Source organism: Schistocerca nitens, chromosome 8, assembly GCF_023898315.1.
Source record: "Schistocerca nitens isolate TAMUIC-IGC-003100 chromosome 8, iqSchNite1.1, whole genome shotgun sequence".
Lineage (NCBI taxonomy): Eukaryota > Metazoa > Arthropoda > Insecta > Orthoptera > Acrididae > Schistocerca > Schistocerca nitens.
In genome coordinates, this window is record NC_064621.1 from 431,523,429 (window position 1) to 431,547,399 (window position 23,971).

The 23,971-nt window shown below is 47.4% G+C and overlaps 1 non-coding gene across 1 annotated transcript; it reads left to right on the forward strand.

Moving 5' to 3' along the window:
• Positions 1–13,491: 13,491 nt before the first annotated feature.
• Trnat-ugu (transfer RNA threonine (anticodon UGU)) lies at positions 13,492–13,566 on the forward strand. The gene has a single exon. It is a non-coding gene; the product is annotated as a tRNA-Thr (tRNA).
• The last annotated feature ends 10,405 nt before the right edge of the window (positions 13,567–23,971 follow it).

Sequence of the window (23,971 nt, forward strand, 5' to 3'; positions counted from 1 at the left end):
TTCCTTCGGTTACACCGGTTCTTAACGTGCCAGCATTTCACATTTTCAATGACTTACCTCGCGCCTAAAGTAACCTGTGATCTTGCAATGTTAATCACTTAAATATGGTACCTAGACAAATGTATTCCAGACATTTCAATATTCTACATTAATTATTTTTTGGAGTTGTTTTTTCCGTCTGTTTATTTGACTGCAGAAAAGGTGGATGAGGTTACGTTTCCGAAGAATACCGTTGCAGACAGATCAGCTGGTAACGGAGTGGATGACGTGGCGGCTCGGTCACCACCCGGCGAAGAAAGCCCAGATGTGCGGTCGTCCCGCGCACCCCCAGTAAACAGTGGCCGCGCGCCCTAGTGCAGACGGCGGCGCCGTAGTCTGTAGCCGTACTGTTGAGGCAGGTCGTGGCGGAGACTCGGAACGATGCTATCGCCTCGGGCTGGGGCCGCTCCCTTCAGCCCTCCGTCTGTCCTGACCCTTCATAAGGCTGCTCGCGTGTGGTGCTCCCTCCCTTACAGACTTGCAGCCCCTGCGTGGCGGGGTGGCAGCGATAAGGGAGGCCGCATAGTAATCGTGCTCGGCCGATATCGATAATTCTGGTAACGGCTGTAGCGGCCTCATGGCGTACTGGGGCTCCGCTGACGGTATCTCCAGTCCTAAGCACTCCATCAGGAAGGTAACCATGTAGGCTCAGAGAAAAATAGCCTAATAATTCACATGTGTCAGAATGAATAAAGAAAACGAACCACCGCAGTCGAATCGTAAAGGAAATTTATTTCAAACGGCTAGTTTCGGCGCAACACTTACACCACCTTCATGTCCACTATAAACCAAAACTATGGTGTCATTCCTTGGACCACATATTACAGAATCCATGTAGTACTAGTTGTCGTGGATTGCGCGTATCAGGAATGTACATTCTACAACGTGCTGTCGAAACTGGTGTTTTGAAATAAATTTCTTTGATGAAAAGGCTGTGGTGGTTCACTTTCTTTATTCATATCATCGGCCGCTGTCCCACGTCCACGAGAACAATGAGCTTTGAGCTTCCACTAGTCACAATAAGTTTATCTTCGTGGGGCACCACAGTTAGTGGGGCACCGGCTTTATAACAACCCTCCAGTGCAACCTGAAGTGTCAAAAAGTCTACGACATGTCAAAAGCATGTAATATTTGAAATAACATATGTCTGGTGTTATAAATCAGTCGCTCTATTACAGTATGTGGATACGTATCAAACAATACATTGAAGAACCAGAGAAACTTGCATACCTACTTAATATCTTGTAGGGCCCCCGCGAGCAGGCAGAATAGCCGCAACACGACGTGGGATGGACTCAACTAAAGTCTGAAATAGTGCTGGAGGGAATTGACACCATGAATCCTGCAGGGCGGTCCATAAATCCGTAAGAATACGAGGGATGGCGGTCTTTTCTGAATAGCACTTTGCAACACATCCCAGATATGCTCAATAATGTTCATGTCTGGGGAGTTTGGTGGCCACCGGAAGTGTTTAAACTCAGACGACTATTCCTGGAGCCACTCTGTAGCAATTATGGACATTTGTGGTGTCGCATTGTCCTGTTGGAATTGCCCAAGTCTGTCAGAACGCACAATGGACATAAATGGATGCAGGTGATCAGACAGGATGCTTCTGTACGTGTCACTTGTCAGAGTCGTATCTAGACTTATCAGGGGTCCCACACCACTCCACCACCATTACAGAGCCTTAACCAGCTTGAACAGCCCCTGCTGACCTGCAGGGTCTATGGATTCCTGAGTTTGTCTCCATACCCGCAGACGTCCATCCGCTCGATACAATTTGAAACGAGACTCGTCCGACCAGGCAACATATTTCCAATGATCAACAGTCCAATGTCGGTTTTGACGGGCCCAGGCGAGGCGAAAGCTTTGTGTCGTGCAGTCATCAAGGGTACACCAGTGGGGCTTCGGCTCCAAAAGCCCATACCCATGATGTTTCTTTGAATGGTTCACACGCTGACGCTTGTTGATGGCCCGGCATTGAAATCTGCGGAAGGGTTGCACTTCTGTCACGTTGAACGATTCTCTTCAGTCGTCGTTGGTCCTGTTCTTGCAGAGTCTTTTTCCGGCCGCGGCGATTTCGGAGATTTGGTCTTTTATCGGATTCACGGTATACTCGTGAAATGGACCTACGGGAAAATCCCTACTTCATCGCTCCCACGGAGGTCCATCGCTCTTGCACCGACTGTAGCACCACGTACAAACTCACTTAAGTCTTCATAGCCTGCCATTGTAGCTGCATTGACCGAGCTAACAACTGCGCCAGACACTTGTTGCCTTATATAGGCGTTGCCGACCACAGCGTCGTATCCTGCCTGTTTACATATCTCTGTATTTGAATACGCATGCCTATACCAGTTTCTTTGGCTCTTCAGTGTATAATAAGATTCACATTGTGCCAACGAATAAACATTAGTGTATGGATGTGTTGAATGCAGGTCCCAGCAGGGTATTGGCTCTCAAATACGCATTACAGTTCGTTAATTTTTATTCTCTGTAGATAATATCAGCCTTATTAAGTGTCTTTGATAAGTACGCATAACCTATAATACGACGACTGGTTTGTAACACCGGTTAAACCGAGGTGATACAAGTCGTTTAGCGGTAGGCACGTACACAGAGGCTGGTAGTATCGCGTACACAAGGTGTAAAAGGACAGGAGACTGGAGGAGCAGTCATTTCTACTTGGGTGATTCATGTGAAAAGACTTCCGACGTGATTATGGCCGCACGACGTGAATTAACAGAGTTTGAACGCGAGTGGTAGCTGGAGCTAGTCTCATACAATAGCCCATATCGGAAATCGTTAGCGAATTCAATATTCCCAGGGTCAAGAGTTTCCGAGAATACCAGATTTCAGGTAAGTATAACACAGTGACTGACGACCTTCACTTAACGACCGAGAGCAGCGACGTATGCGTAGAGTTGTCAGTGCTAACAGACAATCACAAAAAGCAATGTGGGACGTACGGCGAATGTTTCCGTTAGGACAATGGGGCGACATTTGGCGTTAATGGGCTATGGCAGCAGACGACCGACGCGACTGCAATTGCTTTCAGAAAGACATCGCCTGCAGCGCCTCTGCAGAAGTCGTGACCATATCGGTTGGACCCCAGACGACAGGAAAACTGTTCAGTTGGTTGGATTCATGTGTGGCGCAGACCTCGCCAAGCTATGAATCGAAGTTGTCAACAACACACTGTGCAAGCTGGTGTTGACTCCATAATGTTGTGGGCTGTGTTTAGATGGATGGACTGAGTCCTCTAGTCCGACTGAACCGATCATAAGCTGGAAATGTTATGTTCGGCTTCTTAGGGACCACTTGCAGCCAAACAGCAATGGCAATTTTATGGATGACAGTGCGGCATATCACTGAGTCGGACTGAACAGTTTCTAGCAAACACAACAAAGCTTATCACTAGCGACGGGGAGAAATCTTCAGACGTAAAAGTAACGAGTGTACGCAAAGGGAATGATGCACGACCATTACTTTTGACAACGCTAGAAAATTGTAACGAAACGTAGGAAGACCTGCAGAGGACCGACGCTTAGTGCAGGGAGTGGGAGCCGACCCTCAGCTTAAGCAAATGTAACTCGTTGCGCGTAAATAGACAGAAATACCAGTTACTGTATGATTACACAATTTCAGATCTACTACTGGAAGCAGTTACATCCGTAAAATAACTAGTAGTATCTGTACGGACCGATTTAAAATAGTACGACCACATTAAACTTATCGCACGTAAGGCAGATGCCAGACTGACATTCAAAGGGAGAATCGTAAGGAAATGTAGCCACAAAAGAGAGAGCTTATAAAATCTTTGTTTCAACAATGTTTCAACAACTCTTGAATACTGCTCATCGGTCTGGGAGCAGCACCAGAAAGGACTGACAGAGGAAATAGAGAAGATTCGGTAGAGTTTCATGTAGTACGCGGAAAAGCTTCACGGACATACCTAGGCAACTGCAGTGCCACATGCTGGAAGAGAAGCGTTCTATATCTCGATGTGGCATAGTGGTACACTTCTGAGAGTGTACGTTGCTAGAAAAGTCAGTCAGTATAGTCTTTCCTCCTACGTGTACCTCGCGAAAAGTCCATGAAGGTAAAGTTAGTTTCCACACAAAGAGGTTTACCAGCAATCGTTCTGCCTGCGAATCGTTCGGGAGTGGAAGAGTAGTGGAAAGCGACAGTGGTACACAGCAACGTAATGTGGCTAGCGAAGTATATATGTCGATGTAGATCTGGGTCCGTGAACATATCAGTCAAAACTTTTGATATTGCTGCTCACACTGGTCAGGTACCATGCCTGTCATACAAATATGAAAGCGTTGGGTTTAGGAGGGTCATAACGCCATAGAGGATCTCAGTGGCCCACGCGTCTTGCGCTTGAGAGGACGTATTGTTCCCTCGGCCATGTCACGTACCTAGTCAGGAAATGAGCTGCTTTGCAACAAGACAGGTATCCACATCTGGAGCACTGTGTACTATCAGGAGTGTGACTATTGTTGCTGCTACTCCTGACGCTGCAGCAGACAGAGACGCACCTACAGTCGAGCGCCCAACTATAACACTGGACACAGGATTAGCACCACATCGTATTTTCATATGAATCGCGCTTCAGTGCACAACGTCACAATGAGCGTAACTTTGACTGGAGACTCCAAGAAAAATGAAGTTGCCGAATTGCATCTAGGATCGTCATATAAGCTTCACGTCTGGCGTGCCACTGGGTGCGATTTGGCACACAACATGAGAGCCTCTGGTTCGTATAGCCGATAATATGAATGTCAGCTATAAAATTTTTAACCTATTAAGGACAGTGGCTGTACCATATTTTCGAGGTTTCTCAACATGATCTTTCGACATGATAATGGAAGACCGCATGTTGCCCATGCTCTCCTGACCTACCCCAGTACAGAGGGTGTGCGACTGTTGCTCCGGCCAGAATGTTCTTGAAATCTCTCAGGCGATGGAAACACCTGGTCATGGATTGGAGAGAGACAGGTACACCACGTCACTACCCAGGCACGACGACTGATGCTGGTACAGAGCTGAACCACCAATGGAATGGCGTAGCCATATCCGTCACCAAAGCTCAGTTCTGCCACCGCTGCAACCAGAGGTGAAAGCACTGTGTACCAAATTTCGCATCCTCTATCCTCCGAATTATTTACTCGTTTAATCATGTATTCTTTTATTTTATTGTTTACATACAATGAGTGAAATTTAGTTGTTTGTTTTCGTTTCTTTGTTGCAACTTAAGTGGTATAGACTGGAATGAAATACAAGGCCATAAAACACTTTGACAATTTATCCACGGAAATAAAATGTCTGACAGACATCAGACGTGTTTTGAAAAGCAGATTAAAGTTGTTTCTCCTTAACATCTCTTAGCGGAATTCTTGAATTAAAATAAATAGACAATTACAAACACGCACAACGGCCCAAATACGGGGTGTTTGTCTAAAGACATCCGAAGGGACGTAGATGACTCTGAGGCGAGTAATTTAATATGAGAAACACGGGGGGGGGGGGGGGGGGGGAAGGGGGGGGGCGTCGTAATTGTCGGGAACACCCCAACAAAAGAAGTGGATGACAAATGTTGAACATATGACGCCAGCAGATAACGTACGTGACCACAAGTGCAGCGGTTGAGCCTATCGGTCTGGCGCACTTGATCATCCCAACGCATCTCAAGTAATCAAGTCAGTGTGTGATTCTGAGCCCACATGCGCGACTTGAGCGCGTGGGGCTCTAGGTTCCAGTCGTACGTCTGGCTGGCAGAACTTTTTCATTGCATTAGACAATTATGCGTTCACATTCAGGAAAGATTTATTATTTTATTTGCCAGTCTTTCGCTGTCCGCTGGTTTATTGCAAAGTGCAGTACAACAAAAACCTACTGCATTGCGTCACTATTAAATGAGTGTAAGCTTCCGAATTCGTCACCATCAGAAAATCACCTACGTTTTCTTTACTAAATAATGCCTATAAACAAAAAAGAAGGGACAAAAGACAAGAAACGCCAAATAAAAACAGCTTCTGCTTGGATAAAACGAGGACAGTAATTTTGTAATTTCTACGTTTACAAAACATCACATTTACAAAAGGTGTTCGATGCCTGCACCGGTGTGCAGCGATGTGTTGCACTGCACCCTACTGGCGAGTGTAGGATCGTCAAGCCCAACCGCTGCGCGTGCGACGAGGTACGTCATGTGGTGACGTCACATGTCCAACATTTGTCATCCACTATTCGGGTATTTCCCGACACTTGGGGCCCCATGTGTCTTACATTAAACTACTTATCGCAGCAGCGTCTTCGTCCCTTCGGCTGCTTTTAAACGTTGATAAGAATCGTCCTCTATAGTCGTAAAACTATTTTTTGTGGGCTATGCAATCTTTTGCCTAAATCAAACATTCTGCATCGTATTGATTATCATGAATATGTTCCATAGAATATGGAAATAGCTAAATGCCTAATTAACGTACTGGGCAACTTGAAGAGATCAATGGTTTCCGTTTTTCTCTCCCTCATCAAAATCGGGTGTTGTTCCAGGAACACGTGGAATAGTTCACTCCTCAGTCGTCACTGGACACAATGTCTGATGTACTTTCCTGATAATTAAAAACAGTGCTCCATTTCGACGGTTGTACACGAAGTGCATTTCCACTAGTCCATCTATAACTACTGGCATATCAGGTACTTCTGCTGGTTTTTCGCTGAAAAGAGAAAAGCGTGCTCATTATAAACCATCTACATGGTGTAGACGGCGCTTAGTATGTTGTGCGGGAAGGCAAAGTGATCGGTTTTCAAGAAGGAACCTGTATCTGGAAACGGACGGATTGGGCGCTGAGGAGCGCCGAAGTCTGTGGTGTCTGAATTCAGAAGATAAGCAGCCCTTTATCCATATGGATACTGCAGATAGTCGACCTGAGCCTAACAACATTCCTGAGCATGCACTACATTCCCTCTCACAGCCCTTGCACGCATCCTGCTGCGGACCTTGTGTGGTGTGCCAGTGAAGTAACGTTGTCGGCAGAAGTGCGACATGTACAGCTGCGGAAACCACTGACATGGTGGTTGCATGCAGCTAAGAGGATCGCAGTGGACAGCTGGTCAAAGACTGTATATGTAACGTTTACCAAACAGACGTACGCGACATCATTTCACCTTCGCGATCATAGAAAGACACGTCAAAGAAGCCGGAATGTCGAACGTAGATATTTTCTGCCTGACGTGTGACAATTGGGCAGCAAAGTGCTAGCACTTTGAGCTAGGTGCTTGAGATACTGTTTCCCAGTCTACTGGTTGTCCTCTTCTATGTGCGGAAATGTGATGTGGGTCGTCCACGCTCGGCTCGAACACGCCTGTGAGAGGAGGATGTGCTGACAGTGTTCCAAGAGGACCCATCTACCAGCAATCAGCAGTTGGCACAAACGCTACAATTGGGCTAAAGTCCCGTGTGGCATGTTGTCCATGAATACCGGCTCCATCCGTACCATCAGCAGGAAGTCTAGGCATTACGGGAGGAGGACTACCCATGACGGGTACAGTTTGTGCAGTGGTATTTACAACAATGTATTCTCCGTCCACAATTCCCGAGCTTGCTGCTATTCTCACATGAATGCATTTTTACTAGAGACGGCATATTAAATTTGCACGCATGCATGCTTGGGAAGCCTAAAACCCGCTTATGCAGGTGATTCGAAATCATCAACACAGGGTCGGTATTAACAACTTGGCCGGAGTAATTGGTGACTATATCATTGAGCCAATTCTACCACCAAATAGACTAACAGGGCCGGTTCACCTCGCATTTATTAGCGATGTTTTGCCCACCCTATTGGGTGTAGTGCCACTAAATCGTCGGATGGAAATGTGGCTGCAACACAACGGAGCTCCAGCACACTTTTATGCCGATGTGGAGACTCACCTCAATGTCGGATATCAAAACCGATGTTACGGTAGAGATGTGTAGGCGCCCCGGTGGTCCCGATCGCCTACGGTGGACTGGATGGCCGAGCGGTGACCTCTCCAGTTGTCAGGACGCTAGGAAATGACTGTGGATACATCATAAACGCCAAAGAAACATTATTAATTCATAACACCTTTATTCCTGCCGAGTACAATGTGGCTTGGTGATATCAACGACCTTCCCGAATCCTCGCTGACTCATAGTGATGACACCAGCTCCAGGCCGTACAGTCTTGCTAGCGCAGCGCTGCGTGCTGTGACGTGGCGAAGGAATGTCCTCACTTCGTACTTCGCGTGGCTGGCGGCACTCGGCTGGCCAGCCGGCTCGGCGGCGGACAGCAGGAGGCTCCGGATTGGAGTCCCAGAGCTGTCGGCATGAGAGGCGTTCTCGTAGTGCGGAGTGTACTCTATCCCACCCTGTGTTCTTCCCTGCTCCTCCTGGTGGCTCGTCCGCGGTGGACGGGTGGAACGGGCTGCAGTCCCCCAGCGTTGACGGCTCACCCGGTTGCGACGGAGGATGCACAGGGCCTAAGCCCCGCACGATCTCGACGGCCGCTCCCTGATGTGGCCAGCATTGGCGGGGAGCGAGTCTGCCACGATGTCTGCTAATCCTGGGCTGATGACTGACAGCGGCAGCAGAGAGGACCAGAGCTGGTACTATCCTCTCACGTCTGCCGCTGGATGGGCCGCGCTTACTGCAACATCTCCTTAATAAAGATTAACATGTCGATCACCAAGCTGCGTGCTACGCAGCGACCCAGTACACATCTAACTGCAAGTCTAACTGCGAGTGCGAGTGCCTTGTTGCTATCAAAGCTGGCGTATTTAAAGGAAGCACGAGCGACGTCCTGGCGTCATGCTCGTTTGTAGTGAACCCATTTGTTCCACTTATACTGCTGATTCATCTGTCGTACTCGCCCCTTAGGTGTTCTTGCGACAGAGTTACGTGTTGTTAGGACAGACTTACCCGAAGTTGTGAAATGCAGGACAGCTGACGCTATACCTCTGTCTTATACTCTACACAAGTCTCCGTCTAACACAAACCCGCGTGCTAAGCAATTCTCTCTCGCCTGTTTTGTGTAACCAGGCCATTGCCCCTGCGTGACGACACATTCCAATACATGCGCAATCCTCTTAGCTCTTGGCTAACCTGCTGCCTCTGGCTCTCGGCATAGGCAACGAAACTTTGACAATATTCCACGTTTCCAACTCTTTACTATTCCGCGACACTACAGATGGCCTAGTTCCATGGCCAGCACGGTCGCCAGATCCGCATCTCTCGATTGCTTTTTGTGGGGTAGTATGAAGGAGAAGGGATAGGATGATATGACATCTGTTAAGACATGCGGGAACGACTTACATGGTACTAGAGGGAGCCGTAGAAGGCATAAACTGTAGAGGAAGACAGAGATTGGAAAATAATAGAGGACGTAGGTTGCAAGTGCTACTCTGAGATGGCCCGCATCTCGTGGTCGTGCGGTAGCGTTCTCGCTTCCCACGCCCGGGTTCCCGGGTTCGATTCCCGGCGGGGTCAGGGATTTTCTCTGCCTCGTGATGGCTGGGTGTTGTGTGCTGTCCTTAGGTTAGTTAGGTTTAAGTAGTTCTAAGTTCTAGGGGACTGATGACCATAGATGTTAAGTCCCATAGTGCTCAGAGCCATTTGAACCATTTCTACTCTGAGATGAAGAGATTAGCACAGGAGGGGAATTCGTGGCGGGCCGCATCAAACCAGTCAGAATACTGATGACACTCACCCCCCCCCCCCCCCCCCCAAAAAAATGAAGGGCACACATGGCACATCTGTAACGTCAGCGGAGGACCTTATCGCTCGAACCCACGGAGCGATTGAAATACTTCCAAGACAACTGCGCGTATCGGCTCGTGTCCGTGAGACTAAGCACCGCCGATGTAGGCTCTGCATTGACGTAGGATGTTCGCAGTTCTAAGCCCGTTTGTAATATCGGCAACGTGATGTTCTACTCATGTCGAGTTTATTAACGTAATGTGAAACATACATGGTCCTCAGACTTCCACGTCTCCAGCGCGCAAGCCGCGCGTTTCTGGATATGGATTCCTTCTTGAGAACTGATTAGTGTGCCTTCCTGCGCAACATACTATACGTTGTCGATGTTTTTCTTTTCTTTTTCTTTTTTAATAGACAGCTGTATATCGAAGTGGTGGACTCGATAAGTGTCCTGATACGAACTCTGTATGCAGGAGAAGTATTCAAGTACGGGGCGTAGAAGAGTTTTGTAGGTATTTTCTATGGAAAACGAGCTGTAGTACCGTACGCATGAATCTAAACCTGTCATCTGCTTTATTTACGCCGGCCGCGGTGGTCTCGCGGTTCTAGGCGCGCAGTCCGGAACCGTGGGACTGCTACGGTCGCAGGTTCGAATCCTGCCTCGGGCATGGATGTGTGTGATGTCCTTAGGTTAGTTAGGTTTAAGTAGTTCTAAGTTCTAGGGGACTGATAACCACAGCAGTTGAGTCCCATAGTGCTCAGAGCCATTTGAACCATCTGCTTTACTTACGGCTAAGCCTAAGAGGTCCCGCTTCCTGTCTGTGCACGTCGTGTTTCCCAAATACAGGATGCTTCAAAGCCTTTGTATTAAACGTCTATGGGTGATAGAATGTGTCAAGGGGAACAACTTTTGTTAGAGATAAAGTGTTCACTAATACTTCGTGACGACAACAGACGACCATTAGTACTCACAAGCCTTGGGACGACGAGATGTCACCGAAATAGCAATATGAACTAACCAGATGTGCTGCAAACTACCTACCACAGTCAATTGATAGAGTAATTTTCAAGAAGAAATCCTTAAGATTAAGTGCCTCTGAGGGGAGTTACATGTTTTAGAAGCGACTCAGGAACTTTAATTGGCTCGATCTACCTCGTTCACGCGATGCAGATGATTGCATTATAAGCAACACACACTGCATACAGCCGTCGCAGAATGAGTACCCCTGGCCCTCTCAGGGGCATAACCAATAGAAATGGACGCGTAACGTCGCGGGGAAGCGACAGGGAGCATTTTATCTCTAACAAAATTCGTTCCCCGTGCGGTGATACATGATCCCATGATGTTTGATGCAGAGCCTTTGAAACAACCCGTGTATGCGTCACATGAATGACTCCAGTTGTGATTCTCTATCGCTATAGTTGAAGTTGGCACGCTTTAACATATTCTGAAGCGTAAACCTTTGCACCTCTGCATATTAAGAGGTAGTTGTTAGTCTTTGGGCCGGGCTAATATTTCATCGGTACACAACTTGGTACTACTACAGTTTTTTTTTTTTTTTTTTTAAGATAATTGCTTCACCTGAGGCAAGTCACAAATTGTAACCAGTACTCTCCGACAAGTCTTTAGAGTGTAAGATGAAGAGCTGAATGTTGCTTTTAGAAGTTGTTATAATCCACTGAGGCAAACCAAATATTGCTTCAACGTCTGTAGATGAGTCTCCATCCACAGTAACGTGGCACATTTTGCCCGACAAGAAATGCTCAGTACACTACCTCAAATCTACGTCTCCAATTCATACTCCACGAACCACTGTGACTTGTGCGGTGGAGAATTCTTCCCACTGTACCAGTTATTAGGGCTTCTTCTCGTTCCATTAACGTATGGAGTGCGGCAAGAATGATTACTAAATCGCCTCTATCACGCTGTAACTTGTGTCGTCTTGTCTTCGTGACGTCTACTGGAGCGTTATAGAGGGGACTGGTGTACGAGGGGCGTTCGATAAGTAATGCTACACATTTTTTCTCGGCCAATTTCGGTTGAGAAAGTGTGGAATTTATTGTGGGGCACTATGGAATATTCCCTCTTCAGTCTCTATAGTTTCATGAAGTTCCCTTAGGTGGTGGAGTTATACGTAACATTCAAATTGGCGTCTGTAACGGAGGTCCGTTCCAGGCAGGAAAGTGTCATTAGGTTTCTTTGGTGCAAATACTCACTGCGGACACCTGGAAGTGTACAAAACACGGTGAATAATTGGACGAGGCGTCTGTCATTACCGCGAAAAGGCCGCACAGACCTGTCCGATCCCTCGCGTGCAACCCGGCCGTGCACAGTTGGAACGTGAGGACACTCTCATTCGAGGTGATCGACGGATCGCATTCAAACACCTCGCTGCACAACTGGACATTTCTGTTGGTACTGCTGACACACTCGTCCACCAGCTGGGACGTGTGCCCGCTGGATACCTCGCGCCTTACAGAAGATCATGAAGAGCAACGAAGGACCACCTGCGCGGAACTGCTTGCGTGCTACGAGGTTGATCGTGACAATTTTTTGCTGAACATCGTCACACGCGATAAAACATCGGTTCATCGCTTCCAATCGGAAACAAAACGGCAATCCGTGGAATGACGTTTCACCACTTCTCCTCCGTAGAAAAAGTTTGAAACAGCACCCAAAACCAGTAGTCATAGCGACGGTCTTCTGAGATCCTGAAGGAGTTGTTCTGTTTAATGTCCTCCTGCATGGTTCAACGATTAACTCTGAAGTGTAATGTGCTGCTCTCAGGAAACTGAAGAAATGACTTCAGCGTGCTCACCGACACAAATATGCAAACGAACTTCTCCTTCTCCATGACAACGCAAGGCTTCACAGAAGTCTGCGCACCCGAGAGGAGCTCACAAAACTTCATTGGACTGTTCTCCTCATCCACCCTGCAGCCCGGATGTCGCACCTCCGACTTCCGTCTGTTTGGCCCGAAGAACGCGGCGACCTGAATGTGGATCCTGGAGTGGTTGTTGAAGCATCAAGACATTGGCTCCGACGTCGACCAGTAGAATGGTATCAAGCTGTCGTACAGGCCGTCGCATTAAGGTGACACAAGGCCATCCCACTGAACGGGTATTAAGTTGAAAACTAGCGTTTTGTAGCAAAAAGAGTGGGGAATAATATGGTGTATTGCAGTCCTGAATAAAACCTGCTTTCAGAAAAAAATATGTTGCATTACTGATTAAAGTCCCCATGTAAATTCCTAGATTTACCACTAGAAGTTGGTACTTGAAACTTTATAACTAAGAAATGAAATGATAATTAAATAGACACCCTGCCATGTAAGCAGGAGATCCCGGGTTCGAGTCCCGGTCGGGGCACACATTTTCAACATGTCCCCAGTGAAGTATATCAACGCCTGTTTGCAGCTAGGGTGTCTATTTAATTATCATTTCATTTCGAGCAAAGCTGCATGGTCATCCACGGTATGTGTTCTTTCGGGAACAGATACTACCGTCATATATAGTTAAAATATGGCTTCCCGGCCATTGACCTTCTTGTGTGAACGCACACGCTATGCCCGAACTCGTACGGGGCTTGGTAGATTAATCTGCCACGAGTAATGAGTATGATGGGCAAACATCTATTAGGCGCACTACGAATGTAGTGGTGTGGACATGTTGGGAATGTGGATCTCACGGGGAGCGTGCAAGGGATAAGTCCCTGCAGACGCACTATGCTCTGTGCCCTCGGTGGCTCAGATGGATAGAGCGTCTGCCATGTAAGCAGGAGATCCCGGGTTCGAGTCCCGGTCGGGGCACACATTTTCAACATGTCCCCAGTGAAGTATATCAACGCCTGTTTGCAGCTAGGGTGTCTATTTAATTATTTCATTTCTAGCAAAGCTGCATGGTCATCCACGGTATGTGTTCTTTCGGGAACAGATACTACCGTCATATATATTTATAACTAAGCTTTCTCGGGATATCTTGCGTCTATCTTCAAATGTCTACCAGTACACACTTTTCAGGATCTCCCGGACTCTCTCCCAAGGGTCAAATAATTCTGTGATCGTGCGTGCTCCCCTTGTTTGTAGACATTCAATATCCCCTGCTAGTCCTATTTGGTACAGGTCCCACCCACTTGAGGAATATTCTAGCATGGGTCGCACAAATGGTTTGTAAGCCATCTCCTTTGTAGATTGATTGCCTTAGTCCGCTACCTGCTTTACCTACCTGTTAGCCTGCGTGATCGTTCCATTCCAAACCGATACACCCAGGTAACTGTGCGATTTGACCGACTCCAACTGTGGCTCAGTGATATTGTAGTCATAGGATACTACCTTTCTTTCGTTTTGTGAAGTACACACTATCATAGTTCTGAACATTTCTGGATATTTGGATCGCTATGAAATCTTACCATCATCTGTGTGTACTGATTTTGAATACTTGCTTGAGAACAAATATTTCGGATCGCGTATTCCCATAAGATAGGATGTGGTGTACAAAAAATCACTTAGACGGTGACCTTTTGGGATGAATAGCAATCACAACGGGGGTCGGAGCAGAACCGAAATCGCCAAGTAACAACACTGCCATTGCATTTTGCAGACATTCTGACACTTTTTGAAATACATTCACGCCATTTGATTACAGATTACTATTCATTTATTTCACAATTATGATTCCGGCATCATAGCCATTTTCATGTGCAAGCTGAAATATCACAAAGTGTCCGCCATTCCTAAACACATGTCATTGTCGAAATAATATACGAGGGCTATTCGGAAAGTAAGGCACAATGGATCGCAAAATAGACACGACAATGGAAATTCGATGAAGGTTTGCACTGATATATTGGGCGGTGTCTCTATTGTGCCTGTCGATCACGTCACGTCTCTCTTATTAGTTCTGGGAATACAGTGAGCACATAAAGATGCCTAGAAAAATCGTTTCTCCCGCCAGGTATGGGTGCCCGCTGCGAGGTTTCGTCTCATTTCATGCAACCACATATAATATACTTGTCATGCATTTCCTTCTTCTTGAAAATTCTCGGTCGCACGCTGCTGGGGCAATTAGGCAATTAGGACCCCTCCCCCCCCCCCCCCCACTGTACCAATAGGAAGCGTTTGATCTCCTACAAATAGGCCGGACTTGGTTCCATCTGATGTTCATCTCTGCTCACATGGTCCGCTGACTATGAAGACAACATTCTGGCACAGGCAACGAACAGCAGAAAGATGATCCAACGCTACGACAAATGTGGGAAATTTTGGAAATTTGTCGTAAGGTCTTATGGGACCAAACATCTGAGGTGGCTCTGAGCACTATGGGACTTAACTGCTGTGGTCATCAGTCCCCTAGAAGTTAGAACTGATTAAACCTAACTAGCCTAAGGACATCACATACATCCATGCCCGAGGCAGGATTCGAACCTGCGACCGTAGCGGTCACGCGGTTCCAGACCACCGCGGCCGGCTCCGAGCGGTTCTAGGCGCGCAGTCCGGAACCGCGCGACTGCTACGGTCGCAGGTTCGAATCCTGCCTTGGGCATGGATGTGTGTGATGTCCTTAGGTTAGTTAGGTTTAATCAGTTCTAATTTCTAGGGGACTGATGACCTCAGATGTAAAGGCCCATAATGCTCAGAGCCATTTGAACTATTTTTGAACACGTAGGTGAAAACAATATCCGGACTGAGTTTTCTAGCAACGTACACTCTCATAAATTACCACTAAACCACATCGCGATGTAGAACGCTTCTCTTCCAGCACACGGCACTGCAGTTGGCTAGGTATGTCCGTGAAGCTTTTCCGCGTACTACATGAAACTCTACCGAATCTTCTCTATTTCCTCTTTCTGGTGCTGGTCCCAGACCGATGAGCAGTATTCAAGAGCTGTTGCAACATTGTTGGAACAAAGATTTTATAAGCTGTCTCATTTGTGGCTACATTTCCTTAGATCCTCCCAGTGAATATCAGTCTGGCATCTTCCTTACCTGAGATAAGTTTAATGTGGTCGAACCATTTTAAATCGGTCCGTACAGATACTGCTATTTATTTTACGGATGTAACTGCTTCCAGTAGTAGATATGCAGTTGTGTAATCATACAGTAATTGGTATTTCTATCTATTTATGCGCAACGAGTTACATTTGCTTAAGCTGAGGGTCAGCTGGCACTAAGCGTCGGTCCTCTGCAGGTCTTCCTACGTTTCGTTACAATTTTCTAGCGTTGTCAAAAGTAATGGTCGTGCATCATTCCCTTTGCGTACACTCGACGTTACTTCTACGTCTGAAGATTTCGCCCCGTCGCTAGTGACAAGCTGTGTTCGGTTTGCTAGAAACCCTTCACTCCGATCACACATCTGGTCTGATATTCTGCACGCTGCTGTTTTTTTCATAAGACGGAAGTCCGGAATTGTACCGAATTTGTTCAGACTGTCAATGAATAGAGCATCTACTTGGGCGCTTGTATCTACTGCTTTTGTGTCTCGTGAACGAACAGTGCGAGCTGTGTTTTGCACGATGTTTGTTTCCGGAATCTGCGGTTCCTAAAGGTGTAATTTTCGGTCCGTAGAAATTTTATAATACACAATCACGATCAAAAATTCTATGAAAGAGTGACATCTGAGCTAAAGATCTACGGCTTTGTGCGTCTGTTGGAAGACACGTTTTGAAAACAGGAAAAACCTTCGCTTTATTCAAATCCTCAGGAACGCTTCCCTCCTTCAACGATCCCCGGTAAGCTGCTGCTAGAAGTGGGGCAAGCTCTTTCGCAAACTCTAATGAGATCGTACTGGTATCTCGTCAGGTCCTGTGGCCTTTCTTTTGTTGACAGATTTCAGTTGCTTATCTATTGCTTGGTCATTTATTTCGATATCTGTCATTCTGACCTTCGAGTGACGATTTAGAGGAGGAACGAAACTGTGATTTTCCTCAATTAAACAGTTTTAGAAAAAGACGTTTAATATTCCGTCAAACTCTGCGTCATCCTCCGATTCGAATACATTATGGTCTGGAGTGAATAGACCGACGGTTTGCTCTTAACGTAAGACCAAAACTTCTTAGGATTTTGTTTCAAGTGCGTGGACAGAATTTTAATTCTTTGAAAACTTTACGAGTGGCCCTCCTTGCATTAATTTTATCTTCGATCAGTTTTTGCTTCTCTGTGAGACTGTGGCTGGGCTTAAACTTGCTCTCGTAGCAGCTTTCTGACACAGCTGTCGACCACAGGCATTTCTGTTCTGCTGATTCCTGCCTCCTGCAGAAGATGTTAAGAAAGTGGCCGCAGTGTGTATGTGCATTACTGTTGTGTTCGACAAACCCATTGCCGATAAGTCGGCTTCCGGGCTAGATAATTGGAAGATCCTGTTCCGACACTGCACTGCTCTCAATTTATCCTCATTAGGTATGAGAGGCGTCCGACATTCGTACGTGTTACCACTCCAGAACATGGAGAACCCACCTTCCTGCAGGCCCAGCGTGCTTGAGAAGGACATTGGTGCCTAGCGGCCTCCACACTCTTCTACGACTATCATCAGGCATCAAAAAATCCTGTACTCGCCGGAGAAAAGATAACATTGCAGGAATTCTCTTGTCCAGCTTCTTGACGCACTAGAGTACTTGGTGGTTTGCAGTGTTGTTTACAATGGATGCATACAAGGGGCGTTTGAAAAGCCAGTGCAAAGTCCGAGAGATAGCACCACCGGCGCGTATCGAGGTCATGTTTAGTTAGCAGCATCTTTGGAAAGAATGCACACCAAGTTTCAGCCATATTAGTCTATTTCTTTGTGTTTGGCATTCATGTGAATCAAGGAACTTGAGTGATTGTCGAAACATGGACGAAAAAGAATTTCTTGTGGTGATTATACATTACTTTATGAAAGGCAAAACGCCGCAGGAGGCTGAAGAGAAGCTTGATAAACATTACGGTGACTGTACCTTCAATTAGAACAGTTTATAAGTGGTTCCAAAATTTTCGGAGTTGCCATATGGGCACGAGTAATGCTGAACGTTCTGGACGCCCTGTAGAGATTACGACGACTTCAGAAATCATTGATAAAATCCATGATTTGGTGATGGATGACAGAAGAGTTAAGATGCGTGAGATTGCTAGTGCTGTGAGCGTCTCGAATGAACGGGTACATAATATTTTGCATTAACATTTGGACATGAGAAAGCTATCCGCTAGATGGCCTCCGCGATTGGTTATGCTTGACCATAACGGAATCGTGTGAAGTGTTGCAAGGATGGTTTGCAGCTGTTCAGAAAGAATCCGCACGACTTTAAGCGTCGTTTCGTTCCCGTGGATGAAACATGGATACATTACTATACTCCTGAGACCAAAGAACAATCTAAACAATGGGTTACCAAGGAAGAATCTACACCAAAAAAGGCGAAGACCATTCCTTCGGCCGGAAAGGTTATGGCGACTGTCTTTTGGGATTCGCGAGGGATAATCCTCATCGACTATCTGGAAAAGGGTAAAACGATTACAGTTGCATATTATTCATCGTTATTGGACCGTTTGAAAACCTAGCTGCAAGAAAAACGCTGCCGACTGGACGCAGAAAGGTCATGTTCCATCACGACAATGCACCAGCACACACCTCAGCAGCTGTAGTCGCAAAAGTAATTCCAACTCGTTTCACATCCCCCCCCCCCTATTCTTCAGTAGTCCACGGTCTACTATTTGTTCACTGGACTCGCATTCGGGAGGACGACGGTTCAATCCCGTCTCCAGCCATCCTGATTTAGGTTTTCCGTGATTTCCCTAAATCGTTTCAGGCAAATGCCGGGATGGTGCCTTTGAAAGGGCACGGCCGATTTCCTTCCCAATCCTTCCCTATCCCGAGCTTGCGCTCCGTCTCTAATGACCTCGTTGTCGATGGGACGTTAAACACTAACCACCACCACCACCTACTATTTGTTCCCCAATTTGAAGAAATGGCTGGCGGGACAAAGATTTTATTCACACGAGGAGATGATTGCAGCAACTAATAGCTATATTGCAGACTTGGACAATTCCTATTATTCGGAAGGGATCAACAAATTAGAACAGTGTTGGACGAAGTGTATAAGCCTAAGAGGAGACTATGTCTAAAAATAAAAAAGGTTTACCACAAACACGTAAGTTGTTTCTATTTTTGCAGGGACTTTTCAAATGCCCCTCGTAGAGGGTAAATTACACCAACCAAATGTATCCAGACACCAATTTGAACACATTAATGCGTCATGTGTCCGCCCTACCACTTTATGATGGCTTCACCTCGGCTGGGTCACTTCTAATGAGGTTTGTAAACGACTGTGGAGCAATGGCTGCCAATTCTTCTCCAAGAGATGAAACTAGAAGAGATTGGGATGTTGGTCGCTGGGGTCTGAAGCGAAGTAGACGTTCTGATCCATCCCAAAAGTGTTTCCTCGGGTTCAGTTCGGTACTGTGGACAAGCCAGTCCATAAACAATTTCCTCACAGATGCTGCTTTATGACACGATGCAGTGTCATGCTGATACCAGCGATAATTGTCTCCGAACTGCACCTACAAAATGTTTTAAAATGTGTTCATATCCATCTGTATTTAGCGTTTCCTTAAGCGCAATAAGAGGACCACGCCCTAATTACGATGAACAGCCCCATACCTTAACACCATCTCCTTGATACTTCCTCGTTGGGACTACACATGAATGCATGTAACGTTCTCCAGGCATTCGTCAAACCCAAACCCTTCCATCGGATTGCCACAAGGTATAGCGTGAGTCATCACTTTAAATCTCTCGTCCAGCCATCCTGTTTCCAGTGATGCCGCTCGTTACATCACCTTAGCACTGACTACAGAAATATTTGGCTTATGAGAAGCTGTTCGACTGTTATACCCCTTCTCTTAACTCCCTGCGCGGAATCAACATGATAGGTAGACTCAAGACTGATCCCTTCAGCTGATTTCATGCGACTGCTTGCAGCCCTTTCCGTAATGCTCGAAGGTTCCTGTCTGCCAGAACATAAGGCATGCCATGTCAGGCTTACCTGTGGTTGTTCCATTCGCGTTTCCATTTCACAATCACATCACCAGCCGCTGAATTGGACCGGTTTAGTTGTCACCTGATAACCAATCAAAAGCTAGTTCACGTTCGATGTCACTGTCTCCTCCCGACTGATCCATTCTGCCGTTACTGCTTCTATACTGACAACACGATACTCCCCGAGTTCGCGATGCCGACGAGCGAGGACGATGCGCGCGCGGCCGGGGCAGCCGCCTCGGACGCGCCGGAGTCGGCCGCTGGTCGGTCGGTTGGGCCTGGCCCGCCGGACGCTCCAGCGGCCGCTCCACACAGGACGGATCCCAGGTTGACGACCCAGGCTACGGCACCGGTTCATGACAGGATAGAACGACGATCGACAGGCGCTATTCGACAGCAAAAGACTACACACCACACGACGAAACCGTATTCGGACGTCGGCCATACATCACGATGGACGCAGCAATGAAGACGACCGCCAGGACTACGCCAGAAGACTCGATATATGTCGGGAGGAGGACAAAGAAACGCTGAATGACATACAACGCCTTATCCGCTATTCACGGGAAACGCAAGAGCAGGATAACGACACCTGTCTAGCATCTCCATCTATGGACTCAGATGTCGAATCACAGCACTCCCACCAAACGGTCGACGACGCGGGGATGGCAGCGGCCTTTCCAGCAGAAAACGACGACTCCCCACACGCAGAGGGGGACTTTACGCTCGTACACAACAAACGGGGCAGAAGCAACGCATTAGCCAAGGACATAGTCAACCCGGCTAAGAGACGAACGGAGACCATCCCCACAACGAACCGATTCGCCCCCTGACACCTCAAGCTGCGCCTCCATCAACCACCAACAAGCCACAGGCACAAACTTCTAATGCCGCAGAAGCCGTGGACAGAGACACGAATGTGCTTCGCAAAGTGCCCCCAGTCACAATTTATTACACAAAGGATTACGTTCACCTCAATGAAACGCTCAACGGATTTCTAGAGGGCAACCTTAAAGCTATATACCAAAAGGACCGCATCAAATACCACTTTGAGTCCTTCGAAGACCAAAGACGTGCAATAAAATTCTTCACGAACCACAGCTTCTCCTATTTTACGCATCAAGCACCAGACGACAGGGAACTGAAAGTAGTTGTCAAACGCCTTCCGGCGGAAGTTACCGAAGAACAACTTTACTGTGCCCTCAAGGAAAAAGGCTTCAAAGTGCTACAAGTCTACCAATTTAAGGAACGCGACAAGAAGACGAAACAGTTGATACCGCATCCTGTGTACCGAGTCACCCTCCCATCCAGAAAAGACAGTGACAAGATATATGATGTCAAATACCTGCTCTACACACGAGTGATAATCGAAACCTATAATAGTACAGAAGGACCAGTCCAGTGCCGACATTGCCAACGTTTCGAGCATACAGCGAACTACTGCAGCATGCCAGCACGCTGCGTCCGCTGCGGTGGATCCCATAAATCATCGAATTGTACCCATCCTAGGACGGCGCCCCCAAAGTGCGCCAATTGTGAACAAGAACATCCAGCGACCTTCCGCGGCTGCCCCAAATTTCAAGAACTCCTACGGAAATATACTAGAAGGACACCAAAGAAGTCGACCCCACAACGGCCTATAATTGTTACGAACTCGGCCATGGCAGCGATTCCGGCCACCCAACAACAAGCGGCACCTCTCCCTGTGGAAACAATCGCCTCTCGACCACAACCGGCACCCAGAGTGACTCTACGACAGACAAGACAATAGCGCTCTTACTCCGAAGCAATACATGCCCATCCACCGACGGAGACATCATCTGCCTGGTCGACCACCTTTACACCAGCGTTAACAGATATTCTTCAACTACTCAACGCCCTCTAGCAGAAGCTGACGTCTATCCTCTCGCTTGTAGAAAGCGTACTGACAGCTTTTCAAACACCCTAAATGGATAGACGGCATCACACGAGGAATCTTCTGCATTTGGAATGCCAACGGCCTGAAACTGAAGAAAATAGAATTCACGGACTTCTTACATCGCCACAAGATAGATGTAGCATTTGTCTCCGAAACACATCTCCGCGAGTCAACCGACCTCCGCTTGAGGAACATGCACATCTACCGGACGGACAGACGGGACCAACGGGGTGGAGGGACCCCAGTTCTGATCAAAAAATGTATTCGTCACCACCAAGAACGTTTACCCCAACTCCAGACTTTAGAGGCCACGGCAGTAACAATCCACACGACGCTCGGAAACATTACCTGTATTGCGGCTTACCTTAGCCCAAAGAAGCCTCTCCACCCAGAAGATCTTTACGCTGTTACAGAGGGTCACGACAAGATCCTCCTTGGAGGGGATCTTAATAGTAAACATATTGCCTGGAATTCCCGTAAGACTAACCCAAAAGGACATATGTTGTTTGCACTGGCTGAGAATTTACATGTTTCCGTCCATGGACCACGGGAACCGACGAGGATACCTTACGTCCAGACACAAGACCCTGATGTTCTAGACATCGCCATAATCAAGAACATCACCCCGAATCTTTATCTGCGGACTCTGGATGATCTTTCTTCGGACCGGTGTTAGGACTCATAGAGAGGGCTACTTTGCAACTCCCACTGCCGACGACAAGAACTCACGACTGGTAGCAGTTCCAAACGTACCTCAACAACAATGTGCGACAAACCCAGGTTGTTACTACCAGAGAAGCGATTGATGTGGCAGTCGCAGTACTCACGAAGAAGATTAACAGTGCGAAACAACGAGCACTCACGGAGCGCCTGCAACCAGATGTCAATTATGACGAGTTTCCACCACCACTGCAGGAACTTAAGACAAGGCGCAATCGATTACGGAAACGATTGGTCCGTTACCGCCACCCGGATGATAGACGGGAGACTCACAGACTAACCCGAGAACTCCGGCGGAAGGTTCAGGACTGGAAGCAACACACGTGGGAACTCAAAATGGACAACTTTCTATTACCCACCAAAGATGAATGGCGAATAGTTAAAAGTCTCAGACAGCAACAGCCTCCCAAAAGGGCAATTCGAGGACCCCATGGCCTCTTGTACGACTCACTGGCGCAGGCGGAGCTGTATGCGGATACATACCAACAACAGATGACTGCGCCCCCCACGGAGGATGGAGATGATGCACTCCACCGTGCAGAGGAGGACACAGCGGCGGAATGGGAAGCTATTCGGGACGCCCCGACTAACACTATGCCCCGGCTGTCAATGCCGGCGGAAATTCGGAGGATTATCAAGTATAGCAAACACACCTCACCTGGAACTGTTAGAATCAGCAATACGGAATTGAAACACCTACCGAGAAAGCCTGTTGTGCTTCTCACCCGGATAGTGATCAGCTGCCTCTGGACTGGATACTTGCCAGAGGCATGGAAGATTGCCGGAATAGTGCCAATACCAAAACCGGGCAAGGATCTCTCACACCCTGACAGCTACAGACCCGTAAGTTTACTGCCGACGCTGGGAAAGGTACTGGAACGTGTCCTACTGAAACGCATGCTGGACATCCTTGTGGCACACAACATCATCCGACCGGAGCAGTTTGGCTTCCAGGCGAAGCTATCGGCTGAGTTACAACTACTGCGCATCTCGGAATCTATCCAAGACAATTTCAACAAGAAACGACATACTATTGGAGTCTTTCTCGGTATAGAGAAGGCTTACGATAAAGTATGGCGACGCAACTTGATCGTCAAGCTCCGACGTACCACTCCCCTACCAGACTGCTATCTAAAACTTCTCGACAATTTTCTTCAGGATCGCAGATTATATGTTCGCATTGATGACAAGAATTCAACAACACGGCCTGTCCTTGAAGGACTTCCACAAGGATCGGTCATATCTCCACTGCTGTTTAATTTATATATTAACGACCTCCCGACGGTGCCACATGTTACTGCCAGTTTCTATGCCGACGACACAGCGCTCCTGACTGCAGGCACCAGAATGGACCACCTCGTCACGCGGATGCAGCGCCAACTAGATTTAGTGGACCACTGGACCCACAGGAACAAAATAACGGTCAATGCAGAGAAAACCAAAGTTATTGTCTTCACACGTCGGAGAACCATCGTCAGTGAACGCCTACGGATATCAGACCAGCCACTCCCCTGGGCAACAACTGTAAAATACCTGGGAGTGCATCTGGACGCCAAACTCCTGTATAGTCATCA